Genomic DNA, 23089 nt, shown 5'->3' on the forward strand with positions numbered 1-23089 from the left:
TGAGCTCAACAACGCTATGTAAGGTGAGCCAATACTTGTGTGTCATTATCAAAGAATATCGAGGTGGAGCAAACCAAACCAATGCTCAGTGCTCCTCTCCCACTGTCTGTGGGGTCATATTTATACTCCTCCATCCCAGGTCCTTTCATGCTTTTTGAGGTATTAAAACATCCTTTCACCTGTGTCTGCTTCAGCAAGACATCCTTTCACCGGTGTGCCCCAGCAAACCATCATTTAACATAACTAACTTTCCAAAGAAACTGAAAGTTTCCACTTCACTGGTCCTAGAACTTCAGGCAGTGTTCCTCCATGGTCCCTGCATCAGTTCCTGCCTCCAGGTTCCCATCTTGAGTTCTTGCCTTGACTTCCCTCCGTGATGGACTATGATAGGAAATCTAACACACACACACACACACACACACACACAGGCACGCACGCACGCACGCACGCACACAAAATAAAAACCTTTTGCCTACTCCCAAGCTGGTTTGGTCAGTGTTTCATCACAGCAACGGAGAGCAGCAAACTAGTACAGAAATTAATTAAGCTTTGATGAGATCAATAGGGTAGGATTCTCATAATAGAATTAATGCCTGTGTAAGGGAAAAAAGAAAAGAAAGGAAAGAAAGGAAAGCAGAGCTTTCTCTGCTGTGTGAAAATACAACACAGTGACCCTCAGCAAACCAGGAAAAGACTAAGCTCTCACCAGATACCAAATACACCCGCACCTTGACCTTGAGCTTCTCGATGTCCAGAACTGTAAAAACATGCTTTGTTGTTTATAGAGCACCTAGTCTGTGGCATTGCATCACAGGTGCATGCCACTGTGTCCAGTTTGTACACGAGTGCTGGTGAGTGAATTCTGGATCCCATGTTATGCAGCAGGTATTTTATAAACCAAACCATCTCCCCAGCCCTGTCCTTTTTCTTTTCATCTAAATTTCACTTAGAAAGAAAACATGTGGTATTTGTCTTTCTGGACAAACTTTGGTGTGACTCACTCAACATAACCCTCCCCATCTCCTGTCCACATACTTCCAGTCATGTCAAGGCTCCTTACAATAGCCAAAGACAATGCTAATACCATCTAAATAGTGATTATACTGTATTATTCAGAGAACAATAGACAAAAATCGATCCACAAGTGTTTAGCACAGATGCATGTTTTTTCCAAACATTTTTGGTCCAGGGCTGCTCAAATCGGACGATTTGGACATTGGCGCACACCTCAGACATGGGGAGCCCACAGATATGCAGAGCTAGCTTCACCTTCTTGCATCCCTGTTAGTATGTTATGAGGATGCGCTGGGCAAAGCCTTAACCCTTCTCTTTCATCCTTCTCCTGCATCCGCTGTCACTCTCGCCCATGAGCAGTAGGCTTAGGGTATTTCTATCACGCTCATGCCTGCCCAAGCTTTATCAAATCTGACAGCCAGTATTTTTGCCAAGTATTTTTTCTTTACAAACAATTGCTTTTGATCCTCTTTATTTACTGTAATCTCAGCTGTTATCAACGCCCACTCCTGCCCAACAGATCCACACATCACTATGCAAATCCACAACAAAAACACACTGACAAAGACTGAAAAGGATGGTGGGAACAAAGGGAGGCTGTTGGAAAGAAGGCATCCTGAAAACATCCAGACCAATCTTTTCCTGCATTCACTCAATGTTCAAACACAGAGGACCAACACTGGTCCTGTGTCCCTCCAGGAACATGGGATTGACTTTGTTCAAGACTCCTTTGCTTAGCCAGGCTGGGCAGTGTCAGTGCACACCTTTAATCTCAGCACTTGGGAGGCAGAGGATGTCTTAGTTCGAAGCCAGACTGTTCTATACATCAAGTTCCAGGAAAGCCAGAGCTACACAGAAAACCCAGTCTCAAAAAGAGAGAGAGGGAGGGGAGGGGAGGAAGATGAGGAGGAGAAGGGGTAAAGGGAGGAAGAGGGAGGGGAGAGGGAAAGGGAGGGGAAGAAGAGGGGGAGGGGGAAGGGAAGGGAAGGAGGAGGAAGAAGAGGAGAAGGAGAAGGGGAGGAGGAGGAGGAGGAGGAAGAAGAAGAAGAAGAAGAAGAAGAAGAAGAAGAAGAAGAAGAAGAAGAAGAAGAAGAAGAAGAAGAAGAAGAAGAAGAAGAATCCTTTACTATAAAGAGCTCCCAACAACTGCAGAATGTCTTTCCTTCTCTCTGAACAGGGATAATGGAGAAAATACTGATAACAGGTATGCATCCTACGTTTCTGTTACAACTCGCTCCTAAGGTTGTAGTCTACCATTTCCAGATAGCTCCTCTGAGCTTCATGCACAATGGAGGACTCCCTTGTCCAGCAGGGTTCCTCAACTCTGCCTGATCTAAGGAGCCAAACACCCAATCTTCTTCCTGAGGAATGTCCTTGGCAAGGTCACCTTCCTCTCCCGGACTCCCCTAAGAACCTACCCAGCAAGTGCCTGGGAGAACTTTAAACTCTAGCTAATGATTTACATTTACCCTGAAAACTCCTTCCCACTCTCCAAGTATATAGCCGTTGTTCGACAACGAGCATGCTCACAAGCTGTTTTAAGATGATCATCTCAGAGGGCTGTTTCATTGAGTATCTACACGGCTGTAACACGAAAATCCCACCCCCCATGCTCACTCCCAGCTTGACCAGGATCTGTTCTAGACTCCACTTTATCCTTCCAGTTTGGTGTGCAGCGGCACCTGGACACCCTGAGGGAGGAAAGGGAGCATGCTTGCCTCCAACATGAATAGCACACATGTCATCTCATTTGACTTTATGTCGACTGTGAGTGGTCTTCAATCTGGCTCCTTCTTTTCCCATTTCTTAGCCTCTCCTGCTCATCTACTTCTGTCACTCTGCTTTCCAGCCATGCCGCAGGCCTGAGTTTCCTGAGGCTGGCAGTTGTCCCATATACTTGAAATAATGTTTCTTCTGCCTGTGCACCATCAGCACCCCTCCCTGCGTTCGTCTAGCTAATGCCTGCTCATCCTTCAGGATTTATCACAGAAGTCTTCATCCTGAACACTTTCCAGGGCATCTCCTCTCTGCCAAGTCTGAGACAGCTGCCTGCCCTCCAGTATCTCCAGAAGGGCCTGTTGTTACCCGTATGATGGTACCATATTAACCCATTCCTTTGTTGGTCTGACAAAAATCCCATGTTCCAGCAGATGGAGCCCAAAGTCATCTCTGCCTCACTCTGGTGTTTACACCTACTGTTTTATAACAAGCACTCCACAATGTAGCAATTATGTCAACAGTCTTGAAGGATGTCACAGTTTCTGTACTTAGGTCAGGAATGCAAACAATGGCTTAGCTGGTTGGTTCTGGACCTGGAGCCTTTCTAATGTTACAGTGAGAAGGTTGGGATTGGAGTCCTCTGAACACTCAGCCAGAGGCGATTCAAGAAGAAAGGAAAAAAGAAAGGGAAGGAAAAGATGGAAAGTGGGAGGAGAGACGAGAGGAGGGGGAAGAGCAATTAAAGAGATAACTGTGCCCGACTGGAGAATGGGAAATACCAAGAAAGAACCTCAGGAATGAGGTTAAAATTATGGGTAGATTTACACAAATAAAGAAAAGAAGTCTCGGGACAGGGGTGATGCATGCCTTTAGTCCCCGCACTCAGGAGGATCTCTGAGTTCAAGGCCAGCTTGGTCTACAGAGCAAGTTCAGAACTGCCAGGGCTATCTAGAGAAACCCTGCTTGAAAAAATTAAAAATTTAAAAATGAATGAAAGAAAAGAAAAATAGCACACACACACACACACACACAAAATAAACAGGGTTAAGCCTGTCTGGCCTCTAAGGGAAGATGCAGAGATAAGGAAGAGAATGTATTTGTACATTAAGTCCTAGAAGCAGCAGTATTTAGGGTGGGAAGTAGCCAGGAATGGAGTTAACCAGGGCCACAAAGCTACAGAGTTTCTGTCTTCTCTACAGAATACTTCAAGCAATGGGACAAATACAAACTTTCCAAAGGTTGTTGCTTGTTAATATTTTTTTAAAAATGTATTTGGGGTAAATGGGAAATTAGAAGTGAAAGACCAGTGTAGAAATCTCTGGGATAATCCACATGAAAAATAACCAGACTCAAAGGGCAGTGGTGGTGCACGCCTTTAATCCCATAACTCAGGAGGCAAAAGCAGGCAGATCTCTGAGTTTGAAGGCAGCCTGGTCTAAAGAGCAAGTTCCATGACAGCCAGGGCCACACAGAAAAACTCTGTCTTGGGGGTAAAGAGGAAAAAAAAAAGCAAAACAAGTGTGTGGTTCAGCCCTAGAGTGCCTGTCTAGCAGGAACAAAGCCATTAGTTCAATCTCCAGCATGACAACCAAAAGAATAAAATGAAGAGGACTTTCCCAATAAGCAGCAATGATGTCAGAGAAGAAAGGGGACCTGGAAGAGTAGATGTAGTGTCGCCATAACTAGTGACATATCAAATAAGACGAGGAGAAGGAAGAAACAAGGAGGGCTCAAATTTAAGCTTTGGGATTGGGAAACTCAATAGGGTATAGTGCTGTTGAGGAGATAAAGATGGGAAAGATCCCAGCACTTGGGAGGCAGAGGTAGGCAGATTTCTGAGTTCAAGGCCAGCCTGGTCTACAGAGTGAGTTTCAGGACAGCCAGGGCTATACAGAGAAACCCTGTCTCAATAAAAACAAAACAAACAAACAAAACCCCCCAAACAAACAAAAATAGGGGGCAAGTTACAAAACACTGTAGACTTAATCTTAATTGGATCTTAATCTTCATTTTAAAAAACTGTGTGATGGTGGCCAGAGAGGTGGTTCGGTAGTTAAAAGCACTTTCTGACCACTTACTGACCATCACAGAAGACCCAGCTTCATTTCCCAGCACCTACATGATGGTTCCCAATCCTTTGTAATTCCAGGGTCAGGAATTCCAATGCCCTCTTCTAGCCTATCCAAGCAACAGGCATGGATGTGTTGCACATACTTGCATGCAAGGCAAATACTTACTTAAAATAAAAATAAATGCATTTTGTTTACAATAGCATGGATGAGGGGTTTCTTACAGGACCAGGAGTGACTCAAAGGCAGCCAGCTACTGTTGGCATTTCGGCTAGGCTCTGCCCCACCGTTAACTGGCAACAGCCAGGTGTGTCTGATTCACTATAAAAGGGGCTGCTCGCCCCCTCCTCGCTCTTTTGCTCTCTTCTCTTGCCCTTTTTCTCTTACTTTCTTCAACTCCTGTTCCCCTCCCCCTTCTCTCTTCAGTGCTCATGACTGGCCACTATTCTCTATTCCTCTCCTCAATATCTCTCTCTCTCTCTCTCTCTCTCTCTCTCTCTCTCTCTCTCTCTCTCTCTCCTTTTCTGTCTCTACTACCCTCTCAACTCTCCTCCCCATGCTCTGAATAAACTCTATTCTACACTATACTATCATGTGGCTGGTCCCTCGGGGGAAGGGATGCCTCAGCATGGACCCTCGGAGGCACCCCCTTCCCCTGCACTATACTTCCACTGAATGTATCCCTGCCTCTTCTCTGATATGTTTATAAAATGCAACAGCTACATCATCAGAAATATGAAAAAATCAAGATAGATAATATAGAGAAATCAATGAATTAATGTAGCACGTTCTCAATATGTCTAATGATTGAAGGTTTTGTATTTTACCATAGCTTCCATAATGAAGATTATGAGTTATAGTTGTTTTGAAATGAACAACAAACATTTTTAACAAGTGTTTATAATGCATATTTATAGATTCTGGAAAGTAAAACAGTGAACTGCCCTTCTCTCACCATTTCTACATATCTGCTAAGGTCTTAACAATAAATATTTGATAGACTAGAGTTTAAAAATTAATATTGTTTCCAAATATTTTGTCTTATGAATTTATTCTGCATTCCCAGTGTCAAGTAAAAAGGAATTTATTCAACACTCCCAGTAAAACAGAAAATACATTCACCAATTTGGCAGAATTCATCTTTGGATTATAGGAAGAAGAGTAATCTATTCCCTCCATAATCTTTTACTTTTCTCTTTTAATAGAAATGTGAATAATTATTTCTAATTATTCACATTTCTATTAAAATAATTTTCAGGAGAACACAGATTCATTTCCTTCGTCTGCCCCAGTCAAAGTTTGTTCTCAGGAGAAGCCCCAGTGTTAATCATTTGCACCTCAGTGTGAAGTTGATAGGTCTTTCCCAGAGGCTGTCACCTTTCCTTTATGCTCATTAATTAGAAAGAAAATGGAGTTCTAGAAAGTCCACAGTGTCATACAGAATCCCACCTACTACTGCCCCATCCAGAAGTAGCAATTTTGTTTTCCAAGAAGTCTCTTCCTGGTCCATCCCTGTCCTGCCAGGACCACACTGCAGCTGCAATCTTCTTTCCCCATATCACAGACTCTTCTGTGTCTGATAAAGCTAACTTGCTGTGTACAGCCTCTTATATGAAAAACCAGAGCAACCTCCAGTGGCTGCAAAGTGAATTCCCTCTTGGTGTCTTTTCCTTCTCCTCACCCACAGTCTAGCATTTCACTGTTTACACACACACACACACACACACACACACACACACACACACACCCATCTATTTAAGCTGCAAGGCAGAGATTTTTCTGAGGCAGCTCTACGTCAAATGCCCTGTCCCAATACCCCTGTTTATACACTTCTGCCTTTTTTACATTGTACATTCTGATTCTTGTTTCCGAAAATGTAGCCAGCATCCGGGACATCTTCAAATTATCCATAGCTTCTCTGGTTTTTTTTTGTACCGACTTAGAGGAGCGAAAACTCAAATTATACACAGGGTTGGGGTGCCGTTCAGTGGGAGATTGTCTGCTTTATAGGCATGAAAGTGTGGTTTCAGTCTCCAACAGAAAGGGGTGGGGGGGTAAAAACACCATGTAAAAGCACACAGAACACACAGGGATGCATGAATAGGATTTTTCATGGGAAGCTGGTATGCAAATCTTTACACATAGTGCCGTGATACAGCCTCCCTATGAAACAGATGCTGTGACTGGATTTGCATACCTTATCTTTATTCCTCATAAAAGAAGAAAATCACATCACAATATAGACTTAGAGGCATTCAGGCAAAAAACCAGCACTCACACTCTGGTGTCTAACTCCACAATTCTACACTTTAGCAGCTCACACGCCCTCCAAGAAACCCTAGATCCTACGGCAGGTTCCAGGAGCCACACGGCTCAGCTCCAAAATCACTACTCCAATTGCACAGCACTCTAAAGCACAAGCTTGTGCATGTGTGATGTGGGAGGTATGTGTGCGGGGAGGGGTGGGGGTGGGGGTGGGGGAGGGGTGTATGTTGTATGTGTAGTGTGTGTGTGTGCATATGTGTGTAGTGGTGATAGTGTGTATGTATGTGTGTGGTGTATATATATGTGGGGGGGTAGGGTATGTATGTGTGTATGGTGCATGTATGGCCTGTGTGTGTGGTGTATATGTGTGTGTGTGTGTGTATGTGTGTGTGTGGTGTTTGTGTGTTTGTGGTGTATGTATGGATATGTGTGCTGTATGTGTGTGTGTGTGATGTTTATGAGTGGTATTTGTGGTGTTTGTTTGGTGGGTGTGTGTCATGCTGGTGTTTGTGTGTAGTGGTGTGTGTGTGTGCACATGCACATGCGCACTCATGTGTCTGTACATTTTATGAGTCTCATAACAGCCCTGTGAAGTCAAGACATGATAAAATGTTAACCCTCTTGTAGGAGAAAATAAACTCAATGTACTTAGGGGTTTGTCACAGCCAGAACATGAGGCTGATGCTAGAACCCTGTACATCCACACTCCACACCTCCCCACACCCCACACCCCACACCCCACACCCCACACCCCACACCCCACACCCCACACCCCACACTCCAGGGTTCTTTTATTTACTCCTACTTTCTTGATCTCTACTGAACCTCTGCCAAAAATGCAGCCCTTCTCTTATCCTGTGATTAGAAAGAAGCCCTGGACACCAGCTGGACTTTAAGACCTTGCTTCATTGATGAATGTAGCAATCATTCATTGGGAGAATACTCATCCCTTCCATGCTCTTCCGCTTCTGTCTCCTCTAGCTCCCTCAATTATCTATAAACCATCCGGGATAGTCAGTGTATGACTGACTTTAAACATGAGCCACCATGTCCTCGGGCCACACTAGCCACCGAGATAAGTCAGAACACAAAAGCCTCAGCAACTCAACTCAAAGGGCATGGAGCAAGAGGCAGCTACATCTGCATCTCTCATGCATATAAGGAGGCAGACTTACCTATCTATCTCTGTATACACGCCACCCAACATGATATAAACTATCTTCTGTTCCTGGGAATAATGGAGCCAGATTTACCCTTTGTGTGACAACACACGAACACAATGATAAACTACAACAAATATTGGTCTCCTCCCAATTGCTTGACATAGATACATGCCTTAGCCAACATTAAGTCGGGCATTCAGTTATTTTGCAACACCATAGAACAATAATGCCTGGGGCATCCTGGAGTATTTAGAATTAACGATGTCTTCTTTCTGGTTTTTAAGTCATTCCCTTCTCCGGCTCCTTCCGTTGCCGTTAGCTTGCTAAACATCATCTCTCCAGACTTCTGATTTACTGCCTTTCATCTCCTATAGATTTAGAAGGATAAACCGATCACGTCAGGATATCTGCTAAAAGGTGAAAATGTTCTGATAAGGATATAAAAGTAACAATAATCCGAATGTGGCATCCAGATAAAAATGTGCTCTATGGATTGGGTTCATTGCCCCGGGGCATCAGAGGCCTTATTTTTATCTATGTTGAAATAATTTCAAATTCACTGCAAAGTTGCAAGCATCTCCATATGCTCGCCTACTTTGCAATAACCCTGACTACAAGTATCCCAATGGGTTTATGAGGCACAATGTCCCAGGATCACTGGTAAGGAACACAGCCATTATAAAGACTTTTTAGTATGTTATACATTTAATCTATGTATATATGGTATACACAATACATTTTTAAAATACCTCACTCCATCCTATTTTATCTTTTCTATTTATATGCTATCTTCTGTCTTATCTAGTGTCCTTTATTCCCTCCATTAAGCTCAGTTGATGTGAAAGTTGAAGTCTAAATTTAAGTGGTATTTTTACTCTCTTTGAACAAGACAAGGATTTCATTTCCTGCTTTTGTCCTATTTTGTTTTTTTGATATGGGGCCTCGCTATGTAGCCACAGCTGGCTTCCAATGCATAATGCTTTTGCCTCTGCCTTCCAAAAGGCTGGCCTTCCTTCCAGATGTACCAGGCTCCCCTTCCAGGTATACCAGGCTGGCCTTCCAGATGTATCAGGCTGGCCTTCCAGTTGTACCAGGCTGCCCTTCCAGATGTACCAGGCTGCCCTTCCAGATATACCAGACTGGTCTTCCAGATGTACCAGGCTGGCCTTCCAGTTGTACCAGGCTGCCCTTCCAGATGTACCAGGCTGCCCTTCCAGATATACCAGACTGGTCTTCCAGATGTACCAGGCTGCCCTTCCAGATGTATCAGGCTGCCCTTACAGATGTACCAGGCTGGCCTTACAGATATACCAGGCTATGCCAACTATTTTTTAAGCTGGCAAAAGAACACAAAAGGCTTAGTATGTCTTTATTATTATTTATTATTACAAGTAATTTGCATAGAGCATAAACCACTCTTGCAGCAGGCACATAACACACATGAAGATGCAGTGGACTCTACAATACTCCCTGTATGAAAGCAACCTTCCACCAGGTGGTGGAAAGTCGGGAAAGCCTGCAGAAGACACGCTGATGATTTATTTATAGGTATTCTTTTCATATTTATTTAGTAGCCTATCTCTCCACATGATCATATTGCTCTTTCTTGATTCTTTATTTTTAGACACCTTATTCTGAGCTTTAGAAACAAGGATAGGGACTGGAGGGATGGCTCAGTGGCTAAAAGCACTTACTGCTTTTGTAGTGGGCAGTTCAGTTGCCAGTACTCAGCATCTATGAATCAGGACACCCTGCATGTCCAGCACCAGGTAATCCTTCTCCTAGCTTCCATAGGCACATACATGCACATGGACATACATACATACATACATATGTACATACATACATACATACATACACAAAAAAATGAAAATAAACCCTTTTAAAAGATAAAACCTTGAGAATTTGCTTTTGTTTTGTATGCAAGCGGGGCCAGGCAGATGACTAAGTGAGTAAAAGCACTTGTAAGCAAGCCTGACTATGTGAGTTTGATCCTTGTGAAAGGAGAAAAGTGAGACCACAGACATCCTCCAGCCTCCACTTATGCACTGTGGCACAGTTGTACATGTTACAGACACACACACACACACACACACACACACACCATCATCATCATCATCATAATTTTCAAATATTTTTATTTTATACATGTAGGTGTTTTGTCTGCATGTATGTCTCTACACCACATGCATATAATGCTCACAGAGGTCAGAAGAGATATAATATAGTCAGGCTTGCTTGCCAGAAGAGTGAGTCATATCCTCTGGAGATACCGACTATCAAGGGTTGGTAGCTGCCTTTTAGTGTTGTGAACCAAGCCCAGGTCTTCTGTAAGAGCAGCAAGTGCTTTTAATTGCTGAGTCTCCTCTCCGGCCCAAATAAACTAAAATTTGAAAATAAGTGCAAGCAGGACCTGTGAACTGATGTCTCCGAATCACCAAGCTGGAATGAATCTTTCCCATCCCAAGTTGTTTATGCAGGTAGTTGCTCACAGCAGTGGGAAAGTCTGACTAATGAGTTCTATTTTTAGAATGGCACGAAGTACTCAAATATCCCCAGCCTTGCCGGACTCAAGATGTCCTCTTCCGAGGAGGTGATGGTGTGGGAAGAACCAGTGTTGATGGGAGGATTGGGCACTTAACTTGAGCTGACTTCCAGTCAGGTCTGTGTCTTTCGTTCATTCTCCTGCCTCTTCTCATAAGTCTCTTGGACTGCCGTTTCTCTGGCCTTTTGGATGTTGTGTGGAGAAAATCAAATTGCCAATATGTCCAAATCGACTTATCTCCTGCTTTTTAGTATCCAACAGTTTTTTGTTACTATTAAAAGTATTTCCTGTACTGCTCATCGGGCAAGTCTTAGGTTTTATTATTTTTCCATCTAGTCTCATTTTTGTAGAGTTTTGGAAAGAAGTAGCATTAAAATGCTTATTTTTAATCTACTATCATTGAGCATGCCAGCTGGTTTTAAAAAAAAATAAAAAACATATGAAAGTGATTGCTACTCTAATTTTTTACACTCAATATTTATTTAAACTTACCAGCATCTTTAAACAATCTTTTTGCATGCTGCTGCTTCTTTATTCTTTTAGGTCCCTCTGAGTTATTTTTTTTTCCTTATTTAGTACTTTTTTTTTTGGAAGAGACTATTGGTAGAAAATTTCTAAGTGTCTCAGTGTCTTTAAAAAAATTATAATTTTCCTTGACTTGTAAATGACATTTTGCCTGAGTTTAGAAATTTGGGTTCCCAATTATGTTACTTCAGCACATGAAAGATATCACTTCATTGTCTTTTAGCATTGATTTTTGCTGATGAGGGTTTTTTTTTCCACTTTCCAATTTATTTATTTATTTTTTATGATGAAATCTGCTTTCTTTCTTCCTTGGCTTAACACGTTCTTCTTAGTTCTTGCAGAATTCTGCCTCCCAGATGTCAACAGAAAAAAAAAAAAATGTCATGAAGCCAGAATGCTCAGTTTATTCCTCACCACAGAGAGAGCAAACACTAACATAACTAACAGTGTGCCCAAAAAGGCAGTCAGGGCCTGACATACCGAGACTCTCAAATTTGGTTCAAGTGAATGGATGCAAGGACTTGATTAGAATCCAGAGGCCTTCATGATATAATAGTGTACATTTTGTGGAAAGGCAAAGTAAGGATATGGAAATGAGACAGTCAAAGAGACACAAGCTGTGAAGTGATGCTTTGGAGAGTGGCTGGGTCTTTGCTGAGTTCCTAAAATAAACAGTGAAGCTATGGGGAATCAAACCTTTCTGGACAAGTCTCTGGGTTGTGAAGTCATGTCATGCTACAGGAGATGGACGGTGGCATGGTAAGATGTGTCAATGCACAGGAAGCTGAGAAGAGAAATCGGCTTTAGGCTCTGTTGTTCCCAACCTGTCTTAGTCAGGGTTTCTATTCCTACACAAAACATCATGATCAAGAAGCAAGTTGGAGAGAAAAGGGTTAATTCAGCTTACACTTCCACATTGGTGTTCATCACCAAAGGAAGTCAGGACTGGAACCCAATCATGTCAGGAAGCAGGAGCTGATACAGAGGCCATGGAGGGATGTTACTTACTGGCTTGCTTCCCCTGGCTTGCTCAGCTTGCTTTCTTATAGAACCCAAGACTACCAGCCCAGGGATGGCACCACCCACAATGAGCCCGCCCACCCTTGATCACTAATTGAGAAAATGCCTTACAGCTGGATCTCATGGAGGCATTTCCTCAAGGGAGGCTCCTTTCTCTGTGACAACTCCAGCTTGTGTTAAGTTGACACACAAAACCAGCCAGTCCACTATCTGATCATTTTTTTACCTGAACCAAGGACAAACAATATTCGGGTCATTATACATCCAGATCTGAGCTATCACCGTCATTTACCAAGTTCCCAGAGCCTGGCCTGTGGGCACAAACTTGCAATGCCAACTACACAGGTGGCTGAGGCGAGTTCAAGGCTGCCTTAGCTACCAAGTAAGTTTGAGCCCAGTATGGGCAATTTCCTTAGCCCCAGGCTCAAAAGTAAGCATTTTTAAAAACCAAAGGAGAGGCTAGGGATATAGCTCGTGGTAGAGCACGTGTCTAGCATACACAAGCCCCACACTGAGGCACCTGTCTAGACCCTACTGCTGGAGTTATGTGCTTTTACACTTAACAGTCTAGAGATCACCCATCTAAACATGGAAACACAGACAAACACTGAAAGAAGAAAGATGTTTCTGGTTATGGTCCACCTCTTACACAGAAATCAAGTACACTGAAATTCAATCAAAGCCTAGGTTGGCTTGCTAATCTGAACAGCCTACAAAACCAAACGTTTTCTAGCCAAGTTACCTAATTTTCTGTCTTTATCTGCCTCTCAGATCTCCTTTGCTTTCTAGAGGTCTGCCAGAATGTGATGTCACATACTTTTCTTTTAAAATTATCTCTTCAGAAGGAGAGGACATTAGATCCAAGGCATTGCATGTTGTAGCATTCCTTGTCCAAGCCCTTGCACCACCCTGTGGAGAGTCCCACAGCCTGTGGGCATGAGCTAACTGGGCTGTTGCACCCTAGGGTTTCTTTACCTTCCAGAACTCTTACAAACCATTTAAAGAAGAAATAAAGAAAGCCATAATTCTCAAGTGAGTAAGATAGAGATTTTTTTGTTGTTGTTTGGGGTTTCTTTGTTTGTTTTTGGTTTTGGTTTTTTTGGTTTTTGAGACAGAGTTTCTTTGTGTACTTTGTGTACTGTCTACTTCTGCCTCCACCTCCCAAGTGCTGGGATTAAATAAAGCCCTTAGCCACCATCTGAGTAAGGTAAAGATTTTAAAACAGAGTCAAGGCTCACTTTTTCTTGTACTTGACTTAAGTCATCCAGTGATCTCTTTTCCATAGCAGAGAAAGCAAGAGGCCAAAATTAACCCTGGTACCAGCAGAGTGTAGGAAGCCACGCGGTTAGCGGTGATACATTCCCCAGATGTTCCGAGCCCCTCCGTGTCCCCTCCGCCCGCAAAAAGAGACACATGAGGCAATGTTCGGGTAGTTACTACAAAGAGGCTTTACTTCTTGTATAAGCAGAAGCGGAAAGATGCAAAGACCGGAAAAGGCACTGTTTAAATACACCCTAGAGTGACATGTTCACTTCTGAGTGGCTGTTCACTCATTACCCATAATATGCCCCGGGATGGGCAGTGACTTTTGGCGAGCTTTTTGCCTTTTGCACCTGCGCAGTCAGCTGTTTACTTGTGGGAGGACAGGATGCCCATGCCATCTTGGAATGGCAGAATGTATCACCGCTAACCGAGGCTTCCTACAGCAGAGACTCTTCTGGAAGATGCCACAGATTATATACATAGCATACTTAAGTTCAGGTTAAGGGGAATGATCACTAATTTTTTGTTTTTGGGTTTTTTTTTCTTTTGTATCACAAATTCAATAAATCCAATGACTATGGAGAAACTAAGAAACCAGTAGTTGATCAATAGATGAAGCTGGATGATGCTGAAGGCCTAGAGGATTCCTAGGGGCCACCTCTCTTCAGTCCACATGGGAAGGCTATACAGTCTGGGTTGTGATGTCAGGAAAAGATGACAGCAGCAGGAAGGGGGAGGGTGGTGGTGGCAGCAGGAACAAGGTAGATGCACTCACCAGGAAGACTCAAAGGCTAGCCTGTTGCAGCCCGTACTGCCCGTTCTGGTCCGAGGGTCAGTGTCTAGCGAGAGAGAGAGAGAGTGGGGATAAAGGGGAAGAGACGCGAAGAATGGAGACAAGACAGAGATTCTGATCAAGTCTCGTTTATTGAAGGGAATTCTGAGCTATTTATAGGCTTTTGCCAGGTGCCTTGTAGGCGCGTGGATACCACGTGCCTTGCAGGTGTTGATATGACGTAAGCCTTACAGGCGTCTATAGCGTGGACAGCACGTGCACCGCAATGCCTTGCAGGCGTGGATAGCACGTGCGCCTTATAAGCATGTATGGCGTAGATAGCACGTGGACAGCACGTGAACTGCAATGCCTTGCAGGCATGGCCACCACGTGCACCTTGCAGCTGGGGCCAGTAAACAGCAACACAAAATATGTGGGATATCAGAGTGTGCTTCAGCTGTTGTAGGCTATTGAAAACCAAATCTTTCGTCGGGGTATATGGTTCCAGATGGCTGCAAAGTTGATCTAGCCGCTTTCTGCTAAAGTCAGCTCCCAACACTAGCCAATAAAAACCAAAACTGTTTCCTGTGCAGCTTCCCAATGGCTGGGCTGAAGCAGGATGGTGGAGTTCACATTTAGGGTGGGTCTTCCCATTTCAATTAATGTAATCAAGAAAATTTCTCACAGACATGCCCAGGGGCTAACCTGATCTAGGCCATCTCTCACAGCTGTGCCCATGGGCTTGCTTCTTGTCAAACTGACAATCAGTATTAACCATCACATCTGCCTTTACAGTTTCACTGTGGCGCTAATTTGTTTCCTGTACTTAAAGAGTCTTGTCCATCACAGCTCTATCATGCTGCTACTTCTGAAAGAACTGGTTTCCAGAACAGGTTTTAAACTGTACAGTTGTTGTTTATAAAGATCCTGAAGAAAGGTTACTCTTACCTCCTTCTGAAAGACTGGGTATATATCCCAGGAGTCTGGTAAAACATTTGACCTTGTCTTCTCATAATAAAAGAGGAAAGCCTAGACTTGGAGGTGGTGTTTCTAGACCTGTGTGCCAGCCAGTTATTAACTCATGCTCCAAGTCAGTAAGCCACAGAAGTAGTTATCTTATTATTAAAACCAATACCATGGGTCATAGAAGCTAGAGTCAAAGAATTTCACTGCTTTGAATTTCATATTTCTGAATATTAGACACTGAGTATCTAAGTATTTCAGGCTTTGAAAAGATCTTTAATACCAGTCCCAGTAAAAATGAGTGTCCCTGACACTGGAAAGATGGGTTGTAATTTCCCACATTAGAAACGCCATTTCAAACAGGTTTCTTTTTCCTCTGCAAATTTCTCTCTCTCCTGTGTAGATTCTCTAAAGCTTTTGACACCAGCTCTCCGCTAAGAGTGAGATAAGAGCTTAAAGTCAACTATAAGGACTTTTCCTGACTGAAGGAGCTGTTTGACTTTAAGAGCAATTGATCTTTAAGGGTTTCTGTCAATGTCGGAGGGAAAGAGAACAGACTAAAGAGATAGGGACACGTGAAAGTTGAGGAACACCAGGTGCAGGGCAATGATAGTAAAATAACGGCGGTCCAGTTTGTGGTTGGGGTTTGGGGATACATAAAAGATGTGTGTGTGCCAGGACCACCCTCTGCTTGAAGAGGGGTTCTGAGAGAAAGGGTGTCTGGGAGCAGCAAAAACAAATGACTCAAAGTCAAATCATGGGTTCAAGATGGCGGCCTATGTTCTGCTCGAGACCCATTTCCGGACTGCTTTCTCTCTGCTCTGCTCTGCTCTGCTCTGCTCTCTCTGGAGATCTCCAGACAGCTCTTTTTAGTTTCTGCTCGAGACAGTTCTCCAAGCAGTTTTCTCTTGCTATTCTAAAAAATTCCCTGGACCGCTCATCTCTTGCAAGCCATACGCCCAGTCTTTATTTTTGCATGTCAACCCAGTCACTTACACTTACTCTAAGTTTCTTATTGATTGTCCTATGAATCGGCTTCCCTTGACCCAGCCCTTTGATTCTTAGGAGACAGCAAGCACTTTTTTTTTTTTTTAACATTGCAAAAGAAATCAGAGGTCAGCCTGGCTCTGTTATACACAGATGTATTGCTGTTATACACAGGTGCTAGCTTGGTGGGCCCCACCCACCCACCCCATGCCCTGAAATTACCATTTCTACAAGGCCTGAGCCTAAGCTTGCTCTGTCCCTGGCCAACCCTGAACTCAGGAATGACTGCCTTTGTAAGCATAAAAATCTTAGCTAGGAGAGATCTCCTGTGATCATCACTCCCTAAATCTCTTTATCTCCTTTCTTAATATCTTTTGGACAAGCGGGCTCACAATGCAGCTGCCTCTGTTCCTTTAGATCTGTGAAGCTCCTTGTATAGTTCACACTGCAGCCTTATATTTTGCATAGTTGAGAAACTATATATTTTTTGAACCAGTGTTTTTAGAGTTCTTTTCCACAGTCCTAAAAGCTGTCCTGAAGGCCCCATCATTTGCCATTTTGCTGAGACCTTCCCTCCCAGACTCATGCTGTCTCTCATTATCATGGAGTCACTAACGTTAACAGAGAGGATGTCCCTTGTGGGAGGAACATAAAGATATGTACATTATTATATAAACAAGTCTTAAACCCACAGCAGCCATCGACACTCATGAAGGCCTTGGTGGGGGAGGAGTGACATGGTTTCTGCCCCAGAGACAGGGGCAGCAGACTTGCCTTTGTAGAGCCCAGGGTGTAGCTCTTTGGTCAAGTGCTTGTTTTGCAAGTAGAAAAAGGCCCAGTGTGATGACATAGGCTTGTAATCACAGGCAAAGAACCCTAGGGAGGCAGAGACCGGAGGATCCCTGGGGCTCTTTGGCCACCTAACCGAGGCTATTTGGCAAGATCAAGTCCAATAAAGGGCCCCATCTCAAAAATAACCCTGAAGAATACCACCTAAGTTTGTCCCCTGGCCCTACCACATGCATGCACACAGACACACAGACACACATTCACATACACACACACACACACACACACACACACACACACACACTTTAAAAAATGAGAGATTTGTTTTGTGTTTTTTTACTTTCTCGAACTTGGGCTTGATGAAAAGATTTTGGAATATGGATTTCTTCTAACAGCTTTTTGTGCACCTGTGGAACAACTTAGAACATTGAGGGCTACACATGTTCGCTGTCGTGTGTATGTCTTATGTGCTTTCATATCGACTAGCCACAAAGTACAGTGTTTTTTTTTTTTTAAATTATCTTTCTCAAAATTATGCCATTTAAAAAGACAGGCATCCAAATTTGAGTTGCAACAAAACGTTATGGAAGCAACAGGAATCTGGCGTAAAGGAACCTCACTCAAGCGTAGGGAAGCACAGTCCCAAATGTCACTTTGCCTCTTAGATACAGGGACTCTGTCCTTCTGGCTAACAAGGCCAGTTCTACCCCTGACAAGGTTTCTGGTGTCAGGAGGAAAAAAAAAAATCAGTGGAAAAAAAAAATGTTTCTAGATCTAGATTCTCAGAAGATAAATGAAGGGCATTCTTAAATTAAGGTTTCATAAGTGACTTGAAACAAAAATTGTCCCCCCAGACTCTTCATCTGGGAAGAAATCTAAACACTTCAGCCTCCTGGGTTAGTGTGGGTTTACTTTGGAACCCATAGTTTTTCCCCAGTGAACTTATCTGTAAAAGTTGTATGAGGATAGGAAGAGGAACAGACCAGGACATACCTGTGTTACATTACTGCTGATAAAGCCAACTGCCATCAGAACTAAGGTTTGTTTTTACAATCTAATTCTAAGTCTGACTCAGTGGTTAAGAGCACTGACTGTTCTTCTTTCCCCACTGATTGACAATTATCATTGTCATCATCATCATTGTCATCATCCAGTTCCAGTTCCAGGGAATCCACACATGGCAGTTCCACACCTGTGTGGAATCCACACTTGGTGGCCTTATCATCACTTCTTAGAGGCCCGACCTCTGAATACCATGTGGAACTAAGTTTTCTCTCTCTTCTGTTAACATAAAACTTTGGGACTAGAACTGGTCTCTGAGTTGGAAAGAGGATCAAGGTTATTTTAGTCATAGCACAAGGTAAGATCTCTCATGAAGAACAATCAGGTCGCATTTGTTAAACTGGAAGCTTCATGTAAGATGGGTTCACTCTGTGTGCATCCTTGATCTGATTGAGAAGGCCGAGATACAAGTTAAGGATCTGGGCACATAACCAGGTAGGAATTTTGAAATGATGAACTCAAAGGGTCTCAGGTAATCTCTAACTTGCTGCTTTCTAGTAAGTATTGCCGGGTCATTCAGTGTGTTCTTAACATGAAAATCAAAATGATTTGGGGCTTTTACCTTCTTCTGTGTGCATCTCCTGGAATGGAAATGTTATGCTTACTACGACAGTGGGCTACGTGGATGGATGGTGAGGTTCTCAGTGGATAAACCCCCTGGAAGGAGACTGTTCAGTTTCTCATCTTTGCTGTCCTGTAGTCTTATGAAGAAGCATCTGGTCATGATCTGATAAAGGTCTTTGTGACTGTCGTGATAGCAAAGCCAGCTTTCCCTAGAGAGAGGGGAGAAAGAGAGAGACCCAAAATGAAGTGTAAATTACCTTTGTAATCTAATATTTAAGAGTCCATGCTGTTACTTCTTTGAAATTTCTTCCATTAACAAAACAAATAACTCATGTGAATTTCATGTATCTAATACGGCTTAGTTCTGACAGGGAACTAAAGATTAGACAGACAGACGGGGGAAGAGGCCATAGATAACAAAACTGGCCAATGCCCAGCTTCTTCTTCAACCTTCTTACCTGAGACAAAGGCCTGCAAGAGTTATTCTCCCAACACTAGGTTTCCCCCTTTATAGCTGGTCTAAGTTCAGGGTGGTACTGAACATGTTTATCTAAAGCTGTGGCCCAAGTCAATTTTCCTTTCCATCTTTAAGTTGGCCAACCGAAAAGGAATAGAGGGAGACCTAGCCCAGGCCACCCAAAACACTTAAAAGCCCTGGGACCTGGGGGTGGGGGTGGGAGTGGGGGTAGGGGATAGATGTATCTCCTCTCTGCTTTGCTGTGTATTTCTCTCTCTCTCTCTCTCTCTCTCTCTCTCTCTCTCTCTCTCTCTCTCTCTCTCTCTCTCTCTCTTCCCCCCCCCCAGTGGTTCTCAACCTTCCTAATGCTGCAACCCTTTAATACAGTTTCTCCTCCTGTTGTGGTAACCTCCAACTATAAAATGATTTTGTTGCTACTTCATAACTGTAATTTTGCTACTGTTATGAATCATAATGTAGATATCTGATATTTCTGACGGTCTTAGGTGACCCCTGTGAAAGGGTTGGTTCATTCCCAAAGGGGTCACAACCCACAGGTTGAGAACTGCTGCTGGCTTATTCCCTGCTGCTATTTTGCTGTGTCTGAGATATTTCCTTGTCTTTTGATTATTTAATTGGCAGAGAAAGCCAAGACCTCCAGGTGGTAAACCTCATTCAAACAAAAATAAAAAGATTCATAGTATTTTTGATTCTTACATAGAAGTGAGATATGATAGAAATCCAAAATTCAATTATATTTTATGTGTATATACACACATATTCTTTTCAAGCATGTATGACTCGTTTATTGAAACTGGTTACACATGAAGCTATAAGACAGTCTCAAGCAACTTTATAACACTGACAATTAAAACTGACTACAAAATGCAGACTAAACTTTGGGATTGTAGTTCAAAGAAATAGATAAGATTAATTTTGTAGCTCTATTCTCGCTACACTTTAGCTCTTTCTATATTTAACACATTTCCTTTCCATATTTTCCAAAATATTCATTGCACATGTTTTTTTTTTTTTTTTTCTTCATGCTGAGGTAAGTTTACTTCATAGCCTTTCACGCTGTTCTATAATCCTGGTTGATTTTTGCTAGAGACTCGGGAGTCTTTTTTTACAAATGTATGCATGCTAACAGGAGAATGCTCTTTGCACTAGTGTATTTACAAAGTTAATATCCGTGGTGGTAAGGTGTGTTCTACATTATGGAGATCAGCCGAGAGGAAAGGAATGCTCTAGAGAGACAGAAAGAGGGGGATACAAAACCAGCTTTGACTTTTAAGTGAAAGTGTTCTTTAAACCTTCGATCATTTCCAGCTTCACCCTAAAAAAGACGGGTGGGGTGCACTTAGGGCGTGGCTAGGAGAGTGGCTGGGCTGAGAACTAAAGAGACTAAGGAGGCTTCTCCATCTATGTTCTTCAGATCCCACCCTTGGGAGCCACACCTTAATGGACTAGACTGGAAACTGGAGAGTGATTGAAAACCTCAAACTTGTTTTTGTTTTGTTTTTTTTTTTAATTTATTCTTTCATACATTACATCCTGACCACATTCTCCCCTCCTTCCCCCTGCCATGCATCTCCTCCATTCCCTCAACATCCTCCCTCCTCATCCACTCCTGTTCTGTATCCCTTCAGAAGAAAATCTCCAACGTCTTAAGAGAAATTCAAAGTTTGCTGAAAGCATGACACAGCACTGCCCGACACAGTTAACTGTTGCTGTTCTGTTTTCTATTACTACAATGATTTGAGGCCAACTTTAGTTTAAAAATGGCCCTGGGTTTATTAAGTCCGTACTCAAATCCCCTTCAGCTCACGACTTTCAGAGTAGATTTATGACCAACCACAGGTTAGGAACAGTTTCTTCAACTGTAAGACAGAACTAATACCATTTAAGAGATAAAATTAGCTAGTTCATGTTAAGACACCTGTAGTCAAACAATTGCAGCAATAATTACTACTTAACATATATTTGATCATGTGCCTTCTTTGTGTGTGTGTGTGTCTGTGTGTGTGTGTGTGTGTGTGTGTGTGTGTGTGTGTGTGTGTGTGTTTATAACAGTCTACTCTTATGGAACTTCTACTATATATAATATTTAAGTATGCAGACAGGAGGATCAATTTATTCTAAGACCCTTTTAAAAATATTTTCTTTATTAATTTAACTATTCCAGTACTGGGGATTTTTTTGAACACAGAGTCTCATTGTCCAAGCTAGCATAGACTCACTATGGATGTAAGCCAAGAATGATCTTGAACTCTGTCTTAGGGTTTTACTGCTGTGAAGAGATACCATGACCAAAGCAACTCTTATAAGGGCAACATTTAATTAGCGCTGGCTTACAGGTTCAGAGGTTCAGTCCATTATCAGGAACATGGCAGCATCCAGGCAGGCATGCTGCAGGAGGAGCTGAGAGTTCTATATCTTTATTTGAAGGCTGCTACCAGAATCCCAGGCAGCTAAGATGAGTCTTAAAGCCCACACCCACAGTGACACACCTACTCCAACAAGGCCACACCTCCAAATAGTGCCACTCCCTGGGCCAAGCATATTCAAACCATGACAAACTTCTAAGCCTCTTGATTCCACTTTTCAGGTGTGTGCCTCCACTCCTGGCTGAGCCAACACCAGCCCCTACCTACCCACCCCACTTTCAATAGTCTCATTTTCACTTCTCTTCTGTTTGTAGACCCATTCATAGTGTCCACTACAAGGAACAGGGGTTTAGGCACATTAAACCTAGGTCCTTTAGTAGAAACGTATAGGAACCAAGGAAGTCAAGGAAGTCATGAATACAGCTGATCCAGAAAAGCGTTACCCTCCCCCCCCCCCCCCCCCACACACACACACATTGATTCTTCTGTCTAATACCAAACAGTAGCTTTGAGTAAGATGGTTGTAGTTTTGAACCTGTGTGCCGGCCCCAAGTATCTGTGAATGGGTTACCTAGTACAGTAAATGTCAGTCTCCTGGAGTGTTCACTGGGGATTAAACAATCTTAAAATGGGATGGGATGAACGGAGCTGATGCATGTGGAGCCCGAAGAGCTGGCAGATGACTCATGCCCTTTCTCTTCCCTAATCCTATCTTCTCCATTGTCTTTCCTTGCTAACGCCCCCACCCCACCCCATTTCCTTTCTCCTCTCCACTCTCTGTATAGTTTGGTGTTAACTCCGAGCATCACAGACTGTCTAATTAGACAACCATCAACCCATCTGGGTTGACTCATGAAAATGAGTCATGGACCAGAGACGCCAGTCCATGAAGAGCTTCTCTAGTGAGTTAGAACCTCAGGTCCCAGTTTACCCACGATGTGCTTTAAAGCATATTTCAGAGAAAAGTGCAATGCATCGTTAAAACAGAGAAATAAAAAATGGCTGGGGGGAGAGGGAGGATCAGAGGGAGCTGGGCATGGTGGTACACACCTATAATCCCAGTACTTAGAAGAATGGGACTGGAAGGTTAAGATTCAAAGGCACCCTAAGCTACAAAGCAAGAGTCTGTATCAAAACAAACAATAGCAACAAAGTTGAGAACAGCTTTATCTGCAACATTGTCTCTGCCTGCTAGCTGTTAACTTCCTATGGAGCTAAAAACAGCTGATCCTACTGAATGCTTGGATTTACGTGTGCACCGGCCAAACAGTCTACTACAAGAGCTACATCCCTAGGCCATCTTTTTTTTCAAAGGCAAGGTCTCATGTAGCTCAGGCTGATGTCAAAAATCACAATGTGACTGATCTTCTTGTCTCCACCTGCCAAACAAAGTGTTCTTTCACAACTTCTTTCATGGTAACTGTTGGAAGGTTTTCCTAGATAATCAAAATCTCAGACGTCTTAGGTCAATTATTTCAGACGATGAGGAATTTATCTCTAGCTGAAGTACCATGTGAGAAGGGGA

The sequence above is a fragment of the Arvicanthis niloticus genome, chromosome 16 (genome assembly GCF_011762505.2).
Source record: "Arvicanthis niloticus isolate mArvNil1 chromosome 16, mArvNil1.pat.X, whole genome shotgun sequence".
Lineage (NCBI taxonomy): Eukaryota > Metazoa > Chordata > Mammalia > Rodentia > Muridae > Arvicanthis > Arvicanthis niloticus.